Source organism: Saimiri boliviensis, chromosome 1 (genome assembly GCF_048565385.1).
Source record: "Saimiri boliviensis isolate mSaiBol1 chromosome 1, mSaiBol1.pri, whole genome shotgun sequence".
NCBI classification, from domain to species: Eukaryota; Metazoa; Chordata; class Mammalia; order Primates; family Cebidae; genus Saimiri; species Saimiri boliviensis.
This window is the reverse complement of record NC_133449.1, coordinates 131,355,752-131,380,564: the sequence shown is the minus strand read 5'-3', so window position 1 is coordinate 131,380,564 and position 24,813 is coordinate 131,355,752. Positions and strand designations below refer to the sequence as shown.

General features: G+C 43.6%; 1 non-coding gene across 1 annotated transcript; it reads left to right on the top strand.

Moving 5' to 3' along the window:
* The first annotated feature begins 5,488 nt into the window (after positions 1 to 5,488).
* On the top strand, positions 5,489 to 5,629 carry LOC120361880 (U4 spliceosomal RNA). Its single transcript, XR_005577930.1, has one exon. It is a non-coding gene; the product is annotated as a U4 spliceosomal RNA (small nuclear RNA).
* The last annotated feature ends 19,184 nt before the right edge of the window (positions 5,630 to 24,813 follow it).

The following is a 24,813-nucleotide window of genomic DNA, read 5'->3' as shown; positions in this document are numbered from 1 at the left end:
GATCAGGAGTTGGAGACCAGCCTGACCAACATGGTGAAACCCCGTTTCTACTAAAAATACAAAAATTAGCCGGGCGTGGTGGCACGCACCTGTAGTCAAGGGGAATCGCTTGAACCCAGGAGGCGGAGGCAGAAGTGATCCGAGATCGTGCAACTTCAGCCTGGGCTTCAGAGTGAGACTCCATCTTAAAAACAAAAAAAAAAAGTACCAAAATCAGCACCTAAATAAACAGAACAGCAAATAGTATTACTAAATCCAGAGACTCAGTGTTTTTCTAATGTCAATTATGTCATTAGTTTATAAATTCCAAAAACTTTCAATAGGCTATTTAGAGGAAAGTTGGCCAACGGATGCCAAAGTGCTTCAGGAAGAGGAAACGAACAAGAACAGACAACAAATTGAAAAATAAGAATAATGGGAGAAGAGCTGCCCTGCCAGAGAGCAAAATAAACAGCAAGGCTATAGAAATTAAAGCAGGGTTTTAACCTTGCAGGGAGAGAGAAAAAGACAAACATCTTTTTATATGTGGGAATTTATTTTATCACCAAAGTGGCACCTCAAGTTAGTGGGGGGAAATGACAGGACATTTGCTATTCATTGAAGAGAATAAACCTAGATTGCTTCCTCATATTATACAGACAAATACCAGACAAATTAAAGAAAATGGCTGGGTGCAGTAGCTCATGCCTCTTTGGGAGGCCAAGCTGGTGAATCGCTTGAGCCCAGGAGTTCGAGATCAGCCTGGACAGCAACAAAGTGAGACCCTATCTCTACCAAAAATTTAAAAAAAAAAAAAAAAATTAGCCAGTCGTGGTAGTGGGAACCTGTGGTCTGAACTCAGTTACTTCAGAGGGCTGAGGTGGGAGGATTATTTGAGCCCAGGAAGTCAAGGTGGCAGCGAACCATAATGGTGCCAGTGCACTTCAGCCTTGGTGACACTGAAAAAAAAAAAAAAAGTGTTCGAATGAAAACTTCCAAACTTGCAAGAAAATGGTGAAGATGTTTATATCACCTTACCACAGACAGACTTTCTAAGCAAAACAGCAGACCAGAAGTGCTCCAGCAGCAATGGGAAACCACCGCACTCCCTTTGCAGGCTCTCCTGGTCCCAGTCCTAATAATCCTGGCGTGATGTATCTATTACCAGGCGTTCAGGCTGAGACTAATAAAGGCCAAGGCCTGCGATGGTACCAGGGCCAAGCACTCCAGTATGCTCACATCAGTCCCCTCTAAGCCCTGTTTCCTCAGCCTGGGAGGTCCCCAAGAGACTTATACTGTTTACGGTCTCCTGGGGGGAAGGTGAAACTGTATCTTAAGGGGCTTGTAAACCATGTCTGAGCTAACACCGATTCCTGGGACCCAAAAACATCACCAAGACTCCCTATTTAGAAAGAGAACATAAGGCTGCAGTGAGCCGAGATCACTCCACTGCATTCTAGCCTGGGTGACAGAGAGAGATTCTATCTCAAAAAAAAAAAAAAAAAAGAAAAGAAAAAGAAAAAAAGAAAGGAGGCCATAAAAGCACCCGTAAAAACACTTCTGACTTTGTTTCTGTAACGTATTTGGCTTCCACTTGAGATTTCATTCGACTTTTATTCAAACAGCTTCAGTGGCTTATAAAAACTAGTGGTACACGGCACGTCATCATAACCAGCACTGTCCAATAGAACTTTCCAAGATGATGGAATTATTCTGTCTTCACTATCCAGTTTGGTAACCACTAGCCACATGTGGCTATTAAACACTGAAAATGTGGCTAGTATAACAGAGGAACTGAATGTTTTACTGTAATTAAATTAATTAATTAGTTAATTTATTTTGAGATGGGGTCTTGCTTTATTGCCCAGGTTGGAGTGCAGTGGCGAGATCATGGTTCATTGCTGCCTTGACCTCCCTGGCTCAAGCAATCCTCCCACTTCGGCCTTTCGAGTAGCTGGGACCACAGGTACACACCACCACGCCCTCTTAATTGTTTTATTTGTAGAGACTAGGTCTCACTATGTTATCCAGGCTGGTCTCAAATTCCCGGGCTTAAGCAATCCTCCCACCTTGCCCTTCCAAAGTGCTAGGATTATAGCTGTGAGCCATTACGGCTGGTTTAAGTTTAATTATAAATAGTTACATGTGATTGGTGGTGAATGTATTGGTCTGTGCAGGCTTTAGCCTTTATCAGTCTCAGCCTGAGAGCCTGCGAATAGGCACATCAGAGTGCAGGCCAGGATTATTAGGACTGGGACCAGGAGAGCCTGCAAAGGGAGTGTGGTAGTTTCTTACTGATGCTGGAACAAATCACTACATACTTCATGGCTTACAACAACACAAATTTCTTACATTACGGTTCTAGGGGTCAGAAAGCTCAGTTATATGAGTTAGTCTAAAGTTAGGTGTTGGCACGGCTGGCTCCTTTGGTGGGCAGGGGAGAATCCATTCCTTGTGGCTTCCAGAGGCTGCCTGCATTCTTCTGCTCATAACCACTGCCTCCGTCTTCAAAGCTGGCACTTAGCACCTTCAAAATCTCCCTTTGTCTCTGACCTCTGCTACTGTCCTCGTATCACCTTCTCCAAGTCTGACCCTCCTTCCTCGCTCTGATAAGGACCCTTATTATTACTTTGGGCCTACTGGGCTAATCCAGTATAATCTCCTCAACCTAAGATCCTTAACTTAATCATAAAGTCCCTTTTGTCATGTAATGTAACAAATTCACAGGTTCTGGGGATTAGGCTGTAGACATTGTAGGGTAGGGGAACATTATTATTCTGCTTACTACAAAGGGTATTCAGCTGTTCCCATCACATAAAATCTGGGCTAATGACCTCACCCCTGGAAGTTGACCCCGGGGGTAGGCTCGAGCAAGCGGCCTCTCTTCGGGCACTATTCCCACCTTTATGCTGAATCATGTTGGATTTAGCTCAGGGTAGACGGAGTAGGGCCCAGACTCCTTAAGAAGGCTGTTAGGCCCAGCAAAGAGAGGCTCTGGTCCCAGCCAAAGGCACTGAGGTTAGGCACAGAGCTCCAGTTCCTGGGGTGATAGCCTGGCTGCAGCCCTGGGGCATGGGAGACTCCCACTGAAAGGGTTGGGTGACGAAATGGGGGTGTCTATCAGCGGAAACCTGTGCATTATCTTCTGGACATCCAGAAAGGTATTGACTGTTTTTTGAGCTGCAAAGTTATATAAACAGTGCAATGTTTAAAGAAGATTAAGCTGGCAGTTGTGTGCAAGTGGGGGCCGGGGGAGGGGGGTGGGAAACTGGTGAATAAATATGGGCAGGGAATGATTAGTATCAGAGGAACAGTGGGAATAGGGAGAGAAGAAAATGTGTACAAGAAACATCCTGTCAACCAGAAAACACACTAAAAATACTACTGCTGAGCTGAATCAGAAATGGCAGCAACATCTTAAATCATTTCGGAAAAAAGCATTTCCGTTTTTATTGGTTTATATACTCAAAGAATTTGTGTAATTGTAGAGTCTGTTAAATGGTTTTATTAATGCCTGCAGCTGTCACTGCACAATATATATTTAACAGGAATACACCGACACCCAACACCTTACAGTACCCACCAAGTATTTCTTAAAATCGTAGTTAATTATTCAGGTATCTGAAAAGAGCATACTGCTACAGGTATCTGAATTAGCACAGGTAAGATATGAGGCTGAGGGTTGCTCCTCTAGGAGAATGAAAGATAGATATATTTCCACCATAGAAAGTTTTGACATTTACAGCCGAGCGAGGTGGCTCACGCCTGTAATCCCAGCACTTTGGGAGGCCGAGGTGGGCAGATCACCTGAGGTCAGGAGTTCAACACCAGCCTGGTCAACATGGTGAAACCCCATCTCTACCAAAAATGCTAAAATTAGCTGGGCGTGGTGGGGGGCACCTGTGATCCCAGGTACTCAGGAGGCTGAGACAGGAGAATCACTTGAACCTGGGAGGTGGAGGTTGCAATGGGCAGAGATCATGCCACTGCACTCCAGCCTGGGTGACAGAGTGAGACTCGGTATCAAAAAAAAAAAAAAAAAAAGAAAGAAAGAAAGAGCCGGGCGCGGTGGCTCAAGCCTGTAATCCCAGCACTTTGGGAGGCTGAGGCGGGTGGATCACGAGGTCAAGAGATCGAGACCGTCCTGGTCAACATAGTGAAACCCCGTCTCTACTAAAAATACAAAAATTAGCTGGGCATGGTGGCACAGGCCTGTAATCCCAGCTACTCAGGAGGCTGAGGCAGGAGAATTGCCTGAACCCAGGAGGCGGAGGTTGTGGTGAGCTGAGATCACGCCATTGCACTCCAGCCTGGGAAACAAGAGCCAAACTCCATCTCAAAAAAAAAAAAAAAAAAGAAAAGAAAAGAAAAAAGAAAGAAAGAAAAGAAAGTTTTGACATTTACTACCTTTCACCTTTAGAAAAAAATGAGCCCTGCTTTTTCTTACCAGATGGCCCCTCTCTCTGCGGCTTGTGTGCCATCTGGAATTTGTTCTGATAAATCCAAACATTAGGGCTATGTTATCTTCCCAGCTAAATATAACATTTAGTTAATTAGCCTGGCAACCTATGCATTTCTTTCATATGCTAAAAAAGATAGCACTGCATCTGTAGTGTGTATTCTGGCTACTGGGGATAAACCACCAACGAGAAATCAATCTTTCTGGTTCGTGACCTCTAGAACAATTTGGGAGGAGGAGCCAGACTAGAGTCCTTGAGGAGGTTTAGACTTACATTGGGGACTTGTGGTTGGCTGCATCCAGCAGGGTGGGGGTTTGGATATGCATCAGATTTTGCATTACCCAATGTGCTCGTATCTCCAGACCCCGAAAAATGTCCACAAGCCTCTGGGCACAGTGGCTCACATATGTAACCCTAGCGCTTTGGAAGGCTGAGGCAGGAGGATCACTTGAGGCCAGGAGTTTGAAAACAGCTTGGCCAATATCTCGAAACGCTGTATCTACCAAAAATACAAAGATTAGCTGGGCTGGGTTGTGTGCACCTTTAGTCCCACCTACTCAGGAAGCTGAGGCACAAGAATCGCTTGAACTCAGTAGGCAGAGGTGCAGTGAGCCAAGATCACATCATTGCACTCCAGCCTGGTGAGAGAGCAAGGCTCTGCTTTTTTTTTTTTTTTTTTTTTGAGACAGAGTTTCGCTCTTGTTACCCAGGCTGGAGTGCAATGGCGTGATCTCGGCTCACCGCAACCTCCGCCTCCTGGGTTCAGGCAATTCTCCTGCCTCAGCCTCCTGAGTAGCTGGGATTACAGGCACGTGCCACCATGCCCAGCTAATTTTTTGTATTTTTTTTTTAGTAGAGACAGGGTTTCACCATGTTGACCAGGATGGTCTCGAACTCTCGACCTCGTGATCCACCCGCCTCGGCCTCCCAAAGTGCTGGGATTACAGGCTTGAGCCACCGCGCCCAGCCGAGTTGCAGTTCTTTGATACTATTTTTTGAGAGGCCTGAGGGTCTTTTCCCAGGAAAGGAACTCAGATAAAACAAATGTAAGCTTTGGGCAGTGGCAGTATCGTAGCCAATGAGGTTTATCTGAGGCGTGATTATTGCTAATTGAAAACTTTTCCCAATACCCCACCATGACGACTTGAAATATAGTTGGCATTGGCAATTTTTGGCAGTCTTTACAGGGACTGAATTAAAAAAAAATTTTTTAAAACAAACAAACACAAAAACAAATGTAAATTTCAAGCTTTAGCACCTGAAGGGTCCATTTCTATGTTTATCCAAAATAAAACAAAACAAAAATCTGTCTATGGGATTATCGGGTCAGTTTCAATTCAATAGCACCCCAGGCCTGCAGAGCACTGTCACTGCGGGCCCTAGCCATCAGCATGGGCGATGCCTTTCCATGCCAGGGCCCTTGGCTTGCCTCCCTCTAGAGCACTCCCTCATTTGCTGAAGCATATCTGTCCTTAAAAGAAAAATGGGAACAGGAAGGTATAGTAACGTTTTTTGACTTTTTATTCTACCCTCACCCTATGCTGATGGCGGTTGCTTGGATGTAAAATTTTAGTTTTGAAATCATTTTCCCTAGAATTTGAAGTAAAATCCTTGTCTTCTGGTGGTCACTGACAAGGACTCTGACCCACTCTGATTCCCAGTCTTTCCCCAAGGCGTTGACTGTGTCTTTTTTCTTTCTTTCTTTCAATTGTTGGAGACTGTGGAGGTTTTCTGTGTTGATGTTCTAGGATTTCCTGTGACCTGTGGATTGTCGTTCCTCCTTAGCTCTGGGCACTCGGTGATCCCTCTCTGTCCAGAAATGCACATCTTTCCATACCGGAAATTGTCTTTTACGATGGTTTGCTTCATTTCTTTTCCTCACTTTTCTCTACTTATTCATTCTTTAACCCCTTTCCAGATATTGGACCATCTTAACTTATTTGCTGTTCATTTATTTTTTATTTTTCTGAGCCAGGGTCTCTCTGTCATTAGGCTGGAGTGCAGTGGTACAATCTTGCCTCACTGCAACTTCTGCCTACTGAGCTCAAGTGATCCTCTGGCCTCAGCCTCCCAAGTAGCTAGAATGACAGGCATGCACCACCATGCCAGGCTAATTTTTGTGTTTTTAGTAGCGACAGGGTTTCGCTATGTTGCCCAGGCTGGTCTTGAATTCCTGAGCTCAAACAGTCTGCCCACCTTAGCCTCCCAAAATGCTGGGATTACAGGCATGAGCCACCACATCTGGCCATTTGCTAATATTTTGAAAATCTTGTTTCAACCTTTTTTCTCTGTCATTGTTCTATGTCTGTGATCTTTCTTAGTGTTATTTTCTATCCCTTTTATTGACTTCTACATATCTGCTCTCACATTTTTAATTCCTAAGTGCCCTCTTGTCAAAAATTTTGTCTATAATCTCTTGTTCTTGTTTCTTGGGTGCGATATTTTTTCTTAGCTCTTTAAGGATGTTAACTCTATGTGTTTATTTGTTTTCTTCTGCTCTGTGCCTATTTCTCTCCCCCTTACCAACTTCCTTTTACTTAATCCTTGTGGTTCATGCTAGAAGCATTTCTCAAATGCATGGTGATCCTTGGCTATCTATTTATAATTAAGAGTGGAAATTCTGTGAGGGTAGGTGAGGCTTAATTAGTTGGTACTTCACTTAGGGTTCTGTGGCTGGGCTGTTTCACTGGGAAATCCCCAAATGTAAATCATAGGTGTTTTCTCTCAGGCAGGTTATTTCTCTTTTATTTTTTTTGAAACAGAGTCTTGCTGTGTCACCTAGGCTGGAATGTAGTGGTGCGATCTCAGCTCACTGTAACCTCCACCTCCTGGGTTCAAGCAATTCTCCTGCATCAGCCTCTCGAGTAGCTGGGATTACAAGCATACATGGATAATCTTTTTGTATTTTTAGTAGAGATGAGGTTTCACTTCGTTGGCCAGCCTGGTCTCGAACTCCTGACCTCGAGTGACCTGCCTGCCTCGGTCTCCCAAAGTGTTGGGATTACAGGCGTGAGCCACCAGGCCCAGCCCTATTCCTGTTCTTAAGGAAAATGGTTGTGTCCATCTTTCAGGGCTGCTATAACAAGGTACCACGACTGGGGGGATTAAACAACAGTAGTCCACTTTCTTGAAGCTCTGGAGGCTGAAAGTCATTTCTGCAACCATCTCTTCCTGGGAGATATGAGCATGGCTGCCTGTGTTCTTGGAGTCAGATTGAAGAATGGATGAGAGATGTCATTCTCTCAAGTGTCGTTCTTAATTCTGTCTTCAGTATGGCAGCCCCATTTCCCATTGTTCCTGTGGGGCCAGAATCCCTCTGACCCTGCCTCTGCAGAGAGTGAACCTAGGGTCTTCTTCCATTATGGGCTGGGGCAGTTGCCTGGTTGCTTAAATACAGAGGGGAAATTCAGATATAATGGATTCTGAAAGTGACTTTTAACCAATATACTTGTTTTTAGTCTCACTAGGATCCCCACTTTTAAAGCCACCTAGTACCTCTAGTTCTTGAGTCTTTCTGACTTTCTGCTGTACAAATCAGCTTGCTTCTGAGTTTCTTCCTCTGCCAGTTTAGGTTTTGGTTTTTTCAAGGGTGCTAAATCCATTAGCACAAACTCATGATTTTTAGGTTCCCAAATGTCATTGCTGTCATTTTCTATCTTGCTCTATGTCCTTTTGTTCATTCTTTTAAGTCTCATATCTGTTATTTGAGTGAAGGTTTTGGAGGGAATGGAGGTAAACACATAATTCAATCTACCATATTTAACTATATATCCCTCTCGAGACCTTTCTAAGTGGATCAGAAAGTCCTAGTAATGAGAAAAGTCTTTAAACATGGATGTTGGATGACAAGAAAAGTCACCTTGGATGTGAGTGACTGAAGGATGGATGGGCAGCCACATCACAGAGGGGGTCAGTCTTCAGCACTTAGGGAGCATTCACAATCCATACAGCACCGACTGGATTTGAGCTGGGGGGATGGAGGGAAAGACTGAAGTGGCGGAGGGAAAGAGGACTGATTCCAGGCCAAATTTAAGAGGTTAAGATCTCTTTGACTCTTAGTTTGTTGCAAATGGAGGAAGAAGAAAGAAATGTAACTTTCATCTTTTACCTCTTTTATTTTTTATTTATTTTTTGAGACAAAGTCTCACTCTGTTACTCAAGCTGGAGTGCAGTGGTGCAATTTCTGCTTACTACAACCTCTACCTCCCGGGTTCAAGCAATTCTCCTGTCTCAGCCTCCCGAGTAGCTGGGATTACAGGTGCCCACCACTATGCCTGGCTAATTTTTGTATTTTTAGTAGCAATGGGGTTTTGCCTTCAGGTTGGTCTTGAACTCCTGACCTCAAGTGACCTGCCAACTTTGGCCTCCCAAAGTGCTGGGATTACAGATGTGAGCCACTGCTCCCTGCCTACCTCTTTTATTTTTAACACCATGGGTTCACAGATGGGTGTGTAAGACATCCTTGTGAGTTATAGGGGAAATTGTTTCTGTAACATTGCTTAGAAAGAATGTTCTGGTAGTTATGACCAGGGTACTACCTTCACATTTTAACTACCAAGTTCATTAAAACTCTTGATAAATACAGCCAAGTCATATAAATTATTGACATTTTCTTGTTTTGTATGGTAGGCTTGAGCACAAAGGCTCTCATCTGTATATGATTACTCTACCAGGGAATGGACCTCGGATCCAGGTCCCTTGATGTCTGTGGTAGAATCATCAGGATTTTAAGAAAATAAACAAAGTGGGGAAAAAGAAAGGGAATAGAAAATGGATTTTTTAAACCATATCGGGGTAAACAACATGTTCATAGATAGCAGCTTCATTAATAATAGCTCGAAACTGGATACAACCCAAATGACCATCAACAGAAGACTAATGAACAACAAATTATGGTACGTCCATGCAATGGAATCCTACTTAGAAATGAAAAGAAATGAATGACAGATACATGCAATAACTGGAACTAATCTCACAAGTATTATGCTGCACTGAAGACGTCAGGCACCAAACAGTGCACAGTATATGATTCTTTTCCTATGAAGTTCTAATCCATAGATACAGAAATCAGAACAAAGGCTGCCTGTAGTGATGAGGAGTAAATATTAAGAAAGGGCACAAGAGGGCTTTCTGTTGAATAGAAATGTTCTATATTTCCATTGGGGTAGTGATTATCCAGGTGTATGCATTTATCAAAATCATTGAATTTATGCTTAAGATCTATGCATTCCACTCTATGCAAATTTTAACTAAAAGGAAGAAAATTAAATGAGCAAGTCTTTCCAAATAACCTCAAAATGCTCTTCCTGTGTCTCCCACAAGCTTCAGAAAGTACTGAGATATTAATCCTTGTTATTTTTGGAGTGGGGAAGTTCACTGTGTGCAAAGTCTTTCTGCTAGAACAAACGTGATCCCACTGCTGTGCCGTCAAATTTCTACTCATTCTTCAGCAGCACCTCAGGGTGCTTCTCTACACACTGCTTCTCTAACTGGGGTAATGCTCTTCACCTGTGTGCAATCCTGCCACCTCAGCCTCCCAAATAGCTGTGACTATAGGTGTGAATCACCACATTTGACCTACTAATGAATTTTTTTTTTTTTTGAGACAGGGTCTTGCTATGTTTCAGGCTGGTCTCAAACTCCTGGCCTTAAGTGATCCTGCAGCCTGGGTCTGCTAATGGATATTTTGGTTGTTGTTTTAAAACAAGAGTGTTGCTTGATTGCCCAGGCTGGAGTGCAGTGGTGCAATCTCGGCTCACTGCAATGTCCACCTCACCGGTTTAGTGATTGTCCTGCCTCAGGCCCCCAAGTAGGTAAGATTACAGGCACATGCCACCACGCCCAGCTAATTTTTGTATTTTTAGTAGAGACTGGGTTTTGCCATGTTGGCCAGGCTAGTCTTGAACTCTTGACCTCAGGTGATCTGCCTGTCTCAGCCTCCCAAAGTGTTGAGATTATAGGCAGGAGCCACTGCACCCAGTCTTTTTTTTTTTTGGAGTCAGGGTCTCACTCTGTCACTCAGGCTGGAGTTTGGTAGCGCAATCATGGCTCGCTGTAGCTTCTACCTTTTGGGCTCAAGCCATCCTCCCACGTTAGCCTCCCGAGTAGCAGGAACCATAGGCATGCATCTCACACCTGGCCTATTTTATTTTATTTTTGTAGAGATGGGGTCTCACTATGTTGCTCAGGCTGGTACTAATGGATATTCTTTAAAGGTTCCTGAAATAGGGTCAGCGACCCCTGAGACTCAGTGCTACCCTATAGGCCTTAACTCATCTCTTTCCAGCTTGGCTTGCCTGCCGCCTCTCTGAGGGCTACCCACTCTTGCTTGCTTCCTGGTCTTCCTTCACAAATACCAGGAAGCAAGGAAAATGTGCAGGTAACTGCCATCTGCAGGCTGTACTTCTGGCCATCCCATAGCAGCAACATAGAGACCTTGTGCTCATTACTCTGTCTTAGGTCACGACGCTAGGCCTTCATTTTGCCTAAGACACTGATTCATGTCTCCACATTTGTCACTTGAAGTCTACTAATTTTTTTTTTTTTTTTTTTTTTTTTTTTGAGACTGGGTCTCGCTCTGTCGCCCAGGCTGGAGTGCAATGGTGCAATCCAGGCCCACTACAGCCTCCGCCTCCTGGGTTCAAGCAATTCCCTGCTTCAGCCTCCCAAGTAGCTGGGATTAAAGGCGCCTGCCACCATGCATGGCTAATTTTTTTTGTATTTTTAGTAGAAATGGGGCTTTACCATCTTGGCCAGGCTGGTCTTGAACTCCTGACCTCAAGTGATCTGCCTGCTTTAGCCTCCCAAAGTGCTGGCATTACAGGTGTGAGCCACCATACCCAGCCTAAATTCGATTATTTCCTTATTTTACTTCTAGACCTTTAAATGATATTATAAAAATAGGGCTTCTTGGCCCGGTGCAGGGGCTCACGCCAGTAAACCCAGCAGTTTGGAAGGCAGAGGCAGGCCGATCACTTGAGGTCAGGAGTTCAAGACCAGCTTGAACAACATGGTGAAACCCATCTCTACTAAAAATACAAAAATTAGCTGGATGTGGTAGCGGGTGCCAGTAATCCCAGCTGTTCTGGAGGCTGAGGCAGAAGAATCGCTTGAACCCAGGAGGCAGAGGTTGCAGTGAGCCAAGATTGCACCATTGCATTCCAGCCTGGGCAACAGAGCAAGGCTCTGTCTAAAAAAAAAAAAAAAAAAGGAAAAAAGAAAAGAAGAAAAGGCTTCTTTAAGTCATTTCTCTAAGTGGTCCAGCTGGATGAAATTATTGTCAGCCAATCAAGATTATGTTTAAAAAGAATCCTGAGACACTTAATAAACACTAGTCAGAGATAATGACACTTTTTTTTTTCACATGTCACCTATAGGTCCCCCTGGAGAAACCACTGATTCCCAGGTAGTGTACACAGGATTTAGTATGGGTTGGCGCTTCAGGCATGCTTGTTGAACTGACTCAGCTCATGCTACCATATTTTCATAAGTATTTTCCTGTGGCATGCTCTATGCCCCATGAACATGGGTTCTCATTAGAGATCCTACATTAATGGGACTGCTTGCTACCTTGGCACAATTGTTCTCTATACCCAACTTAGTAAGTGGCATCCTGAACTAAATAGAACAGTAGTTAAGTGGTACATTGCAGAAAATTCTCAACTTTACACGTAACCTTTCAATGGGTCTGGTGATTTTGATCCAGGAACTCTCTGGGGTTTCAGTATTGCAGTTGCTTGTCTGCTGTCCCTGTGGCCTAGAACAATATGAAAAAATGGGAGGAACATAGGCAAGGCTTTGGAACCAGGTAGAACTGAGTTTAAACCTTAGTTCAGTTGTTCACCAGCTATGTGACCTCAGGCAAACTTCTGAACTTTTCTGAGCCTCAGCAGATTCGTTGCAAATACCTATGTGACTTGGTCATTGTGCAGGTTGGAGTTCATGGAGATAATAGCACAGCATGGAACACATGAAAGGCCCTGAGTATATAATAACCATAATAATGTAACAATAATCATATTTTCCACCACTCTATTGGGGATGACACCTTCAAAGCAATTGTTAGTGCCTGCTTTTCACATTCTATGCCCAGGGAAGCCACTTAGAGCACAGTTACATGAGGACCCTACTGCTGCTGTAGAGAGGTAGGTAATGTACAGGCACACCTCACTTATTGTGGTTCTCATATATTGTCTTTTTTTTCCCTCTAGATGGAGTATTGCTCTGTTGTCTAGGCCGTAGTACAGTGGTGCGACCTCAGCTCGCTGCAACCTCCACCTCCTGGGTTCAAGCAATTCTCCTGCCTCAGCCTTCCCAGTAGCTGGGACTCCGGGTGCTCACCACCACGCCCAGCTAATTTTTGTGTTTTTAGTAGAGATGGAGTTTCACCATGTTGGCCAGGTTGGTCTCGAACTCCTGACCTGAGGCAATCTGCTCACCTTGGTCTCCGAAAATGCTGGGATTGCAGGCATGAGCTACCGCACCCAGCCTATATTGCCTTTTTTGCAGATTGAACACTTGTGGCAACCCTGTGTCAAGTAAGTTTGTAAGCCGATTGGCTTCATTCAGCATGTAGCCACTTTGTGTCTCTGTGTCAAATTGTGACACAATGATCATAATAGTTATCACGATATTTTAAAGTTTTCATTATTGCTCTATCTGTCAGGGTGACCTGTGCTCAATCATCTTTGATGTTACTATTATAAATGTTTTGGGGCAACATGAACCACGCCCATATAAAAAGGCAAACAAAGGTTCAGTGTTGCATGTGTTTTGACTGCTCCACTGGAGTCATTTCCCCATCTCTCTCCCACTCCTATGGCCTCCCTTTTCCTTGAGGCACAACGGTATTGAAATTAAGTCAGTTAATAACCTCACAACAGCCTGTAAGTGTTCAAATGAAAGGAAGAGTCTCACATCTCTCATTTTAAATCAAAAGCTAGAAATGGTTAGCTTAGTGAAGAAGGCATGTCAAAAGCCAAGACAGGATGAAAGCTAGACCTCTTGCACCAAACAGTTAGCCAATTGATGGAAGCAAAGGAAAACTTCTTGAAGGAAATTAAAAGTGCTACTCCATGAATACATGAATGATAAGAAAAAGAAACAGACTTATTACAAATACAGAGAAAATTTTAGTGGTCTGGATAGAAGATCAAACCAGTCACAACATTCCCTTAAGCCAAAGTCTAATCCAGAGCAAGGTCCTGACTCTTCAGCTCTTTGTAGTCTAAATGAGGAAGCTGCAGAAGAAAAGTTGGATGCTAACAGATGTTGGTTCTTGAGGTTTAAGGAAAGAAGCTGTCTTCATAACATAAAAATGCAAGGTAAAGCAACAAGTTCTGATGGAGAAGCTGCAGCAACTTATCCGGAAGGTCTAGCTACGATCATTGATGAAGGTAGCCACACAGATTTTTAATGTAGATGCAATAGCCTTCTACTGGGAGAAGATGCTATGTAGGACTTTCACAGCCAGAGAGAAGTCAATGCTTGGCTTCAAAGCTTCAAAGGACAGGCCGACTTGTTAGGAGCTAGTGCAGCTGGTGAGTTTAAGTTGAAGCCAATGCTCATTTCCGTTTTGAAAATCCTAGGGCTCCTGAGAATTATGCTAAGTCTACTTAGCCCATGCTCTGAAAATGGAACAGCAAAGCCTGGATGACAGCACATGTGTTTACAGTGTGGTTTACTGAATATTTGAAACCCAATGTTGAGATCTACTGATCAGAAAAAAAAAAATTCCTGGGCCGGGCATGGTGGCTCACGCCTGTAATCCAAGCACTTTGGAAGCCAAGGCGGGTGGATCACCTGATGTCGGGAGTTCAAGACTAGCCTGACCAACATGGTGAAATCCCATCTTAAAAAAAAAAAAATTCCTTTCAAAATATTACTGTGCATTGACAATGTAGCTGGTCACCCAAGAACTCTGATGGAGATACACAAGGGAGATTAATGTTTCCATGACTGCTAACACCACATTTATTCTGCAGCCCATGGATCGAGGAGTGATTTCAGCTTTCAAGTCTTATTATTTAAGAAGTGCATTTTGTAAAGTTATAGCTGACACAGATAGTAATTCCTTCGATAGATCTGGGCAAAGTAAATTGAAAGCCTTCTGGAGAGCATTCACCATTGTAGATGCCTTTAAGAACATTCATGATTCATGGGAGGAGGTCAAAATATCAACATTAACAGGTGTTTGTAAGAAGTTGGTTCCAGCCCTCATGGATGACTTTGAGAAGTTCAAGACTTCAGTGAAGAAAGTCACTGAAGATGTGGTGGAAAAATACCAAGAGCACTAGAATTAGAAGTGGAGCCTGAAGAAGTGACTGAATTGCTGCAATCTTATGATCAAATTTGAAAGATGAAGAGTTGCTTCTTATTGATATGCATAGAAAGTGGTTTCTTGAGGTGGAAATTACTTCTGGTGAAGATGCTGTGAACACTGTTGAAATGACAACAAGGGATTTAGAATATTCCATAAACTTAATTGATAAAACAGCAACAGAGTTTGAGAGGATTGACTCCAGTTTTGAAAGAAGTTCTACCATGGGTAAAATGTTTTAACACAGCACCACGTACTACAGAAAGAAATCTTTCATGAAAAAGAGAGTCAATCAATGAGGCGAACTTTATTGTTTTATTTAGGAAATTGCTACAGCCACCCCAAGTTTTAGCAACCACCACCCTGATCAGTCAGCAACCATCAAGATCTAGACAAGACCCTTTACCAGCAAAAAGATGACAGCCCGCTGAAGGCTCAGATGATTATTAGCATTGTTTAGCAATGAAGTATTTTTATTTATTTATTTATGCATGTATTCATTTATTTATTGTGACAGTCTCCCTCTATTGTCCAGGTTGGAGTGCAGTGGCACAATCTCGGCTCACTGCAAACTCCACCTCCAGGGTTCAAACAATTCTCATGCCTCAGCCTCCTGAGTAGCTGGGATTATGAGCGTGCACCACCACCATGCCTGGTTAATTTTTGTATGTTTAGTAGAGACCAGGTTTTGCCATGTTGGCCAGCCTCATCTCAAACTCCCAGCTTCAAGGGATCCACCTGCCTCAGCCTCCCAAAAGTGCTGAGATTACAGGCATGAGCTACAACACCCTGCCTGCAACAAAGTATTTTTAATTAGGGGATGTGCATTTTCTAGATATAATGCTATTGCACGCTTAATAGAGCACAGTATAGTGTAAACATACATTTTATATGCAATGGGAAGCCAAAACATTTGTGTGACTTGCTTTGCTGCAGTGGTTTGGGGCCAAACCTGCAATGTCTCCGAGGTATGCCTGTAGAAACTCACATTTTCATCCTTGAACCCAGCTTGACACACCTTAACATATATTTCCTGTTTGGTCCAGCCTGCTTCTCACATAAGAAGAATGCCTCGTAATCCTAATGTTTGAGGGAAAAAATTGTTTTCTAGTGGGATAGAGGACAGCTCCTTTAGAATCAGGTGAGATATGGCCTCCTCACACCCCCTGCTCCAGCTCAGGCCATGCTCCCTCATTGTCTGATGGAATTCTCCTCCCAAGGCCCATTGAGTATGCTTCTATTCCTGTGACCTCAGGTAAGTCATCTCACCTTCCCTGGCCTGTTTCCTCATCCTTAAATGCCATAGTTGGCACAGCCAGATGATCCCAAAGTGAGCCATCTGAGAAGCAACATGAACTTCAGTACTCTCTGACCCTGGTGCTTGGTTTCCAGTAGGAAATGATACATTTACCTAAGGGATATTTACCTGGACTGCTCAAGTCCTCAGTGCTGCTCACCATATCTTCCTCCCTTCTTCTCAAGTGAATTAAATCACCTTTTTTCTCATTCTTATTTTGTTGGCAAGTGCTTTCCCTCGCTTTACTGATGGCTCCTCATCTATAATCACTCTGTGTTCACCCATAATTCCTTTCCTTTTGCCTTTTACCTGCCTCCCAAATTTTGGCCCATTCAGAATTTAATACTGCAAATGGTATTTCTAACACATTTTCCAAAAGCCTCTTTTGTATCTATCACCTTAGATGTCCTTCCGACAACCATGCGTGATAAGATGCTTTCTTACCATTGACAGATGTAGGAACTGGGGTTTGGGCACAGTACATCTAAAGCTCAGTAGTCAATAGGTGATGGCACCTAGATTAAAACATAGATCCTCTTTTTCTTTTTTTTTCTTTTTGAGACGGAGTTTCGCTCTTGTTACCCAGGCTGGAGTGCAATGGCGCTATCTCAGCTCACCGCAACCTCTGCCTCCTGGGTTCAAGCAATTCTCCTGCCTCAGCCTCCTGAGTAGCTGGGACTACAGGCATGTGCCACCATGCCCAGCTAATTTTTGTATTTTTAGTAGAGACGGGGTTTCACCTTGTTGACCAGGATGGTCTCGATCTCTTGTCCTCATGATCCACCCGCCCCGGCCTCCCAAAGTGCTGGGATTATAGGCGTGAGCCACCGCGCCCGGCCCCTAAAACATAGATCCTCTGACACCAAATACTTGAAAAATCATCAAGACTCACATTTCCATGTTCTGTCAACATGTTTATGGTATAGAATAACTTTTTTTTTTTTTAACATCCCCACTGAGGAACCCGAAAATCCATAGAATAACTTTTTTTCTATCTGTAAAAGTTGATTATTGCAGGCCAGGTGTGGCAGCTCAAACCTGTAATCCCAGCACTTTGGGAGGTGGAGGCAAGCAAATCACCTGAGGTCAGGAGTTCGAGACCAACCTGGCCAATGTGGTGAAACCGCCATCTCTACTAAAAATAAAAAAGTTAGCTGGGTGTGGTAGTGCATGCCTGTAATCTCAGCTACTCTACTAGGGAGACTAAGGTGGAAGAATCGCTTGAACCCGGGAGGCTGGTGTTACAGTGAGCTGAGATTGCACCACTGCACTCCAGCCTGGATGACAAGAGCAAAACTCTTGTCTTAAAAAAAAAAAGGTTGATTATTGCACTAAAAATAACTCATCAAATACAGGTAAATGAGTGTGGGAATTCATCTTGCTTTTCCACATGCTGACTTAGGCTTGTGGATGTTTAGAGCAGGGAGAGGACTTGGAAATCAACAAGTCCAACCTCACACGTTCTACAAATGAGTAAACAGTCATCAAACGAGAAATGCGTTTTGCCCAACGTCAGATCGAGTTTGGCCACTACCTACAGAACTTTCAGAAAATGGAAGGAAAGGTAAATAAACCTCGTGGATTGGGGCAAATTGGACCTGCCCATGGGTCTACTCCTTCCCACTGGAGGATTTGGTCTGTGGCAGACACACCATGGCTGTGCTCAATGGGCAGTGATACTGCCAACTCTCCCAGGGGAGCATCCCCTTCTAGGAAAGCACATCAGCAGTGCTCCTTCTGCATTGCGTTTATTCTCTTTGAGCTGTAAGATGGCTGACCAGGGTGCCACTGGCTACCGAGGGAAGCAGAGCTGAACAAAAGAAGTCGGAGCTCAAGCCATTCTGCTCTGAAGCAAAGCCCTGCCATGTTTCTTGGCCAGAGGTGCTACCATCTTCATGAAGCCACAGTTCCTGCAAGCTTCTCAGCCTCGAGGCTGCTTGCCCACCTGTCTCCGGCCTCTTACAGCCTCTCTACTTTATTGGCCCTCCCAGCTTCTGCACACTCCTTGCTATTCTCTGCGGGCCTTGCATGCCCTTCTAGCTCATCTGTGGGACAGACGCCAGCTCAACCTCTACCTGGGCCATCCTGGGCTATGAGCACCGGCTCTGTGCTCCTCCAGGCTGGCTTCCCTCGGCCTCTGCTCCTGCCCGTATGGAAAGGAACTCACCAAATATACCTTGCAGGGTTGCAGAAGGTATGACTGAAATCATACTGGAATAGTGCCTGACCCAGAGGTGCCCCAAATAATGGTAGCTATTCATATGATTTGCAGCAGTGTCTCCTCTATCAGACGGCAGAATCCTAGAGGTGAAGGACAAGGCCATTCATTTTTGCATCCCCTATGCCTGGTCCATATTAACTGCTTAATAAATCCTGGCTAACTGTGTCTATGAGCATCTGCTGCTCACAGTTGTGGTGGTTCCCAAAATAATTGCTAGAATGATGTTTTCCCCAGTCCAAGCTGCCAGCCTTCTGACTAGATCCTCTTGTTTACCAGGACACAGCAAGACTCTAAGAGGAAGGGGTGACCTTCACACAAGTGTTCCTTAAACTGTCATGAGAACAAAGAGAACAAGGGAAAATGAATGTCTTAATGGAGGGACATTCTAGAATGTTGAAATCAGGATTGGGGAGGAAATGGTTAGAGCTGTTTCACAGAAGAGTCTTTGCTCAAGAGCCCAGTTCCACCGAGCCAGGCATGCTGTGGCTGGGCACACAAAGGTCACACTGGCTGGATGTCAGGGCCCTGTGAACACGAGCTGCCTTCTGATGTGCAGGAGGTGAGGTGTGGTTTGCACATACATGTGACTTTAAACTCAGTTTGGATATCAGGTATGCCGAGAGGTTTCCGATGACCAGAATAATCTATTCAAGAGCTGCTTTTCTCCGGGGAGGGGTGATAAGCCTGGAGCAGCACCACACAGCCTCAACCATGAACTCCAAAAGCCCAGCCCTGGGCCATGGCACCAGGACCACCAAGTGCATGTAAAGGCTCACGTTTTGGTTAACACGAAGGGGTGGTGGTGTGGCAGAGGGCTGGTTTGGTCACTGAAGTTACAAACAAGAGTGGTAGCTGAGCACAGTGGCTCAAGCCTGTAATCCCAGAACTTTGGGAGGCCAAGGTGGGTGAATCACTTGAGGCCAGGAGTTCGAGACCAGCCTGGGCAATATGGCAAAACCCTGTCTCTACAAAAAATTTTTAAAAATGAGCTGGTCGTCCTGGCATATCCGTGGTCTCATCTATTGGGGATGCTAAGGTGAGATGTCTTTGAACCCAGGATGTAGAAGTTGCAGTGAGCAGAGATCACCATCCACTGCACTCCAGCCTGGGTGGCCAAGTGAGGCCCTGTCTCAAACAAAATAAACAATAACAATAAAAACCAACAGTGGTAAGCTTCAGCACTTATTCAGGCTACTACACATTTCTCAGTTAATTGCTAAATTTGGCAAGCAATACCAACTTTCCCAAATCCCACTACTCCTTCACAATGTAGGTCAAGTGCCCTTCCACCTTACACAGAGCCCTGACTGTCCTGCTTGTTGCGATGCCCAGGGCACAGTCTTTAAAATAGAGGACACACCATCTCGTCCATCTCCTCCTGCACTTATCATCCTGTCTCCCTTGTGTTATTATTATTTCTACGAACCTCTTGTGTATCCCATTAGACTGCAAACTTCCCATAATTAGAATAAGAAATTCTCTTGGGGCTGGGCGCAGTGGCTCGTGCCTGTAATCTCAGCACTTTGGGAGGCCAAGGCGGGAGAATCATGAAGTCAAGAGATTGAGACCATCCTGGACAACATGGTGAAACCCCGTCTCTACTAAAAATACAAAAATTAGCTGAGCGTGGTGGTGTGTGCCTGTACTTGGGAGGCTGAGAAAAAGAATCACTTGAACCTGGAAGGCAGAGGTTGCAGTGAGCCGAGATCGCACCACTGTACTGCAGCCTGGCAACAGAATGAGTCTGTCCAAAAATAAAAATAAAAATAAAAATAAAAAATCCTCTTGTTCCACCCTAGCACACAGTACAGTACCTTGGCTGTGGGGTAAATTATAAATATTTCTTGAATGAACAAAGGAAAAGGTGATGTAAAGTGTATCTGGAGACTTCAATGCTACAGAGAGCTTTTAAAATAGTGGAAGTTCTCATATAGTCATTTAAAAATAAAATTTACAAAGTGATTCGGAAGACTGAGATGATTATTCAAAAGGAAGAGAAAAGCTTCTTTCTTTTAAATATGTTTGGCTATTTTGTGAGTTCCTCAAAGAAATGGACCATATTTAAAAATTTCAAATTCCCATTGCCTAGTGCATTTTTGGCAAAATTATTTCTCTTTCACTGTTTTTAAAGATGGAAATATTTTTACTGCTCTTGCTAATTAAAAAGTGACCTATGCTCAATGTAAACATTTAAACAACCTGGAAACAGAAAGTGGAAAGTATAAAATCCACCAAGGTCCATGTTTCTAGAGGTTATTTGCTGATATCTTTCCATGGCTTTAATGCAATGAGAGTAACATCCTGATACTGTTTTACCCATTCAGTCTGTAATCTGCTTTTAAAAACTAGTGAAGGCCAGGCGTGGTGGCTCACGCCTGTAATCCAAGCACTTTGGAGGCCAAGGCAGGCAGATCACCTGAGGTCGGGAGTTCAAGACCAGCCTGACCAACATGGTGAAACCCCGTCTTTATTTAAAAACGAAAACAAACAAACCAAAAAAAAACTAGTGAAATGGCTGCACCCAGTGACTCACACCTGTAATCTCAGCACTTTGGGAGGCTGAGGCATGAGGATCACTTGAGTCTAGGAGTTTGAGACCAGCCTGGCCAAAATAGTGAGACCTTGCATCTACAAAAAAATTTTTAAGAAGAAAAGAAAAAAAAAAGCTAGTGAAATGTTGGGCTTCATTTGCACATAGAAACATATAAGTCTCCTTCATTCTCTAGCAGCTGCCCAGTTCTGTTTATTACCTCTTACTGTTAGAATTTTAGGCAGGCTTCAATTCTTGTGACAAATCACACTGAAGTAAAATCCTTGCACATACATCTTTAATATGTATTTCTCAGATTACTCTTTTTTTTTTTTTTTTTTTTTTTGACAGAGTCTTGCTCCACCCAGGGTGGAGTGCAGTGGTGCCATTTCAGCTCACTACAACCTCTGCCTGCACCCTCTGCTTCCCAGGTTCAAGTGTTTCTCCTGCCTCAGCCTCCTGAGTAGCTGGGACTACAGGAGCATGCCACCATGCCTGGCTAATTTTTTTGGGTGTGTATTTTTAGTAGAGATGGGGTTTCACCATGTCAGCCCGGCTGCTTTCAAACTCCTAACTTCAAGTGATCCTCCTGCCTCAGCCTCCCAAAGTACTGGGATTACAGGCATGAGCCACCACACCAGGCCCTCAGGTTACTTCTAGACGTGGCATTTATGGGTCTAGGGGCATGAATATTTAACATTGATAGATAATGCCAAATTCTCCTCCAAAAAGTTGTATTTTCTGATTTATACCCCCAACATGAACTAAGAAGGCCTACCGAGCTTACGTATCTTTTAAGTCAGTTGTCCCTAACCTTTTTGGCACCAGGGACCGTTTCATGGAAGACAATCTTTCCATAAACTGGTGAGGAGGGAATGATTCAAGAATATTACATTTATTGTATACTTCATTTCTATTATTATTATACTGTAATATATAATGAAATAATGATACAACTTACCGTAATATAGACTCAGTGGGAGCCCTGAGCTTGTTTTCCTGCAACTAGACGGCCCAATCTGGAGGTGATGGGAGATAGTGACAGGTCATCAGGCATCAGATTCTCATGAGGGAGACACAACCTGGGTCCCTCGCCTGTGCAGTTCACAATAGGGTTCATGCTCTTATGAGAGTCTAATGCACTGCTGATCTGTCAAGAGGCAGTAATGCGAGTGATGGGGAGCGTCTGTAAATACAGACGTAGCTTCACTCGCTCACCCACTGCTCACCTTCTGCTGTGCAGCCTGGTTCCTAACAGGCCACAGACCAACATGGGTCCATGGCCTGGGGGCTGGGGACCCCTGTTTTAAGTCTTTTCAGCAAATGTTGAAAGATTTGTGGTCAAAGTGATTTTTACAATGATACTTTTGGTGTGTAAAATGCTCTGTGGCCAGGCGCGGTGGCTCACACCTGTAATGCTATCACTTTGGGAGGCCGAGGTGGGTGGATCACCTGAGGTCAGGAGTTCAAGACCAGCCTGGCCAGCATGGCGAAACCCCGTCTTTAAAAAAAAAAAATGTTCTGTGGTTTCCCAGGTATTTTCACATAGAATACATATTCTCCTTGGGTCTTCACAGTAGTCATGGAGTAAGTAGGAAAGGCTTTATTATTCCTGGTTTAGAAACTCAGCCCTAAAGACTTGCCCTAGGTTTCACTGCATATCAGTGTCCATGCCTAAAGTGGGGCCCTTGAACTGCGTCTCTGCATTTCCTTCTACAAGCCGGAAGGACCAGCCATGAGAGGGCAAAGCCATTTGGGATAGAACCTCCCAGGGGTTTTGCAAGTCTTGCATTAATGTCACAGAACAAAGAATGACCTGATTAGGGGGTTCGATTTTTTTAGCTGAAATAAGTCCTCCTATTTTCTGACTAAGCCACACTGGGGAAGGAGGAGACAGGAGGCCCTGTGTGTTGCTGTGGGGTCTGTCACGAAGCTCCAAGCGGGCAGTAGGTGGTGAGCTCAGGGTGGGTAGAAGGTGGTGAGCTCAAGCTCAGGGAGCAACATTGCCATGAACTCTCCTGCTCCATTCTCCAAAGCACCCCATTTGGGATTTGGGGAGGAGACTGACCCAGGAAACTCTCATCCCCTTTTTTGTTAGTGTCCTCTGAAATGAAATGCTGTGAATTTGTTTGCACACTAACACATGGCTTCAATTGCACACAGTTATTAATATTTTTTGAAGTGTAATTTAGTGATCCTTGAATAAGAAGGACAATAGTATGCTTAGTGCTACTGTCAAATAGAAATTCACTTGGAATATCGGGAGGACATGTTTTGATAATCTGAGGCTTCCTTACTTCTACAGAGTAACTTAGGCAGGAAGGTTTCTTTTCTTTGCTTTTCTTCTTTCTTTCTTGTTTTTTTTTTCAACAGAGATGGAGTTTCACCATATTCCCCAGGCTGGTCTTGAACTCCTAAACTCAAGCAATCCACCCGCCTCAGCCTCCCAAAGTGCTGGGATTACAAGCATGAGCCACCGTCCCCAACCAGTTGCTTTTGATTGAGGTCGGAATGGAAAGTTCCATGTCAACATGGGCCAGCAGATAGCTGAGGCAAGGTGGAACACTTTGGAAGGGACTATCACTCATAAATATTGCATGGACTGGGACGACATTGCCCAGTACAGAGGCCTCTAACTCTCTGTGGCTCTTGAGCACTTACAACGTGGATTGAATGTTTAATTTTATTTAATTTTAGTATTTAAGTCTGAAAACTGATTCTCCAGTTACAGAAGACTTTTAAGTAAGTTTCCTAGAATTTGGGTATCTCGTTATCTGGAAATGCTTTTCAACGTAAATTTTATGAAATATAAACCTTGATATGGTGTTTCTGATGAAAATTTAGCATCTGAATTTAGATATTCTTTATGTATAAAATACACATTGGCTTTTGAAGGCTTAGCAATGTGAAAAAAAGGCAAAATATCCGGATGATTTTTTTATACTTCTTATATTTTAAAGTGATAGTATTTTTGAAATACTGAATTGAAATATATAAAAATGAATTTTACCTGTTTTGTGCTTTTACTTTTTTTTTAAGGTACTAGACTGGATCATGTGTTTTTACATTTTTTTTTAACATGGCTTCTAAGAAACAGAAACTGTCTTGAGCATTCACTTACCCATTCATTTATCGAGCATTTATTGAGAAACTGATATTTGCCTAGCTCTGAGTAAGAAAAACAGCTACAAAACTCAGAAAAGCATATAAATTTGCTGAACATTATATGAAAATATGTGTGTGTGTGTTTGTGATTCCACTGAAGTGTAATATTCCTTAAGATAAATATCAAATTTATTGCTATTTTTTCTTAGCATCATGAGTTAAACGCTTAGCTCATTAAGTTACAGACGTTTTTGTTTTGTAATATATGTGTTTAAGGCTCTAATTTTCCTATAAGTATTCTTTTAGCTGCATTCCCAAAGGGTTGATAAGTTGAGTTTTCTTCTTCTTTTCTTTTTTTTTTTTTTAAGATGGAGTTTCACTTTTGTTGCCCAGGCTGGAGTGCAATGGCACGATCTTGGCTCACTGCAACCTCCATCTCTGGGGTTCAAGCGATTCTCCTGCCTCAACCTCCCAAGCAGCTGGGATTACAGGTGCGTGCCACCATGCCCAGCTAATTTTTGTATTTTTAGTAGAGACAAGGTTTCACCATATTGGTCAGGCTGGTCTCGAACTCCTGACCTCAGGTGATCCACCTGCCTTGGCCTCCCAAAGTGCTGGGATTACATAAGGCGTGAGTTACCATGTCTGGCCAAGTTGAGTTTTCCTAAGTACTCATTTTAATATTGGATGGATCCCATTTAGTTTTCTTTAATTTTCTTTTTCCTCCCCTCCCCTCCCTTCTCCTCCCCTCCCCTTCCTTTCCTTTCCTTTTTTCCGAGATGAAGTCTCACTCATCACCCAGACTGGAGTGCAATGGGGCGATCTCGGCTCACTGTAACCTCCACCTCCCAGGTTCAAGTGATTCTCCTGCCTCAGCCTCCCAAGTAGCTGGGATTACAGGCA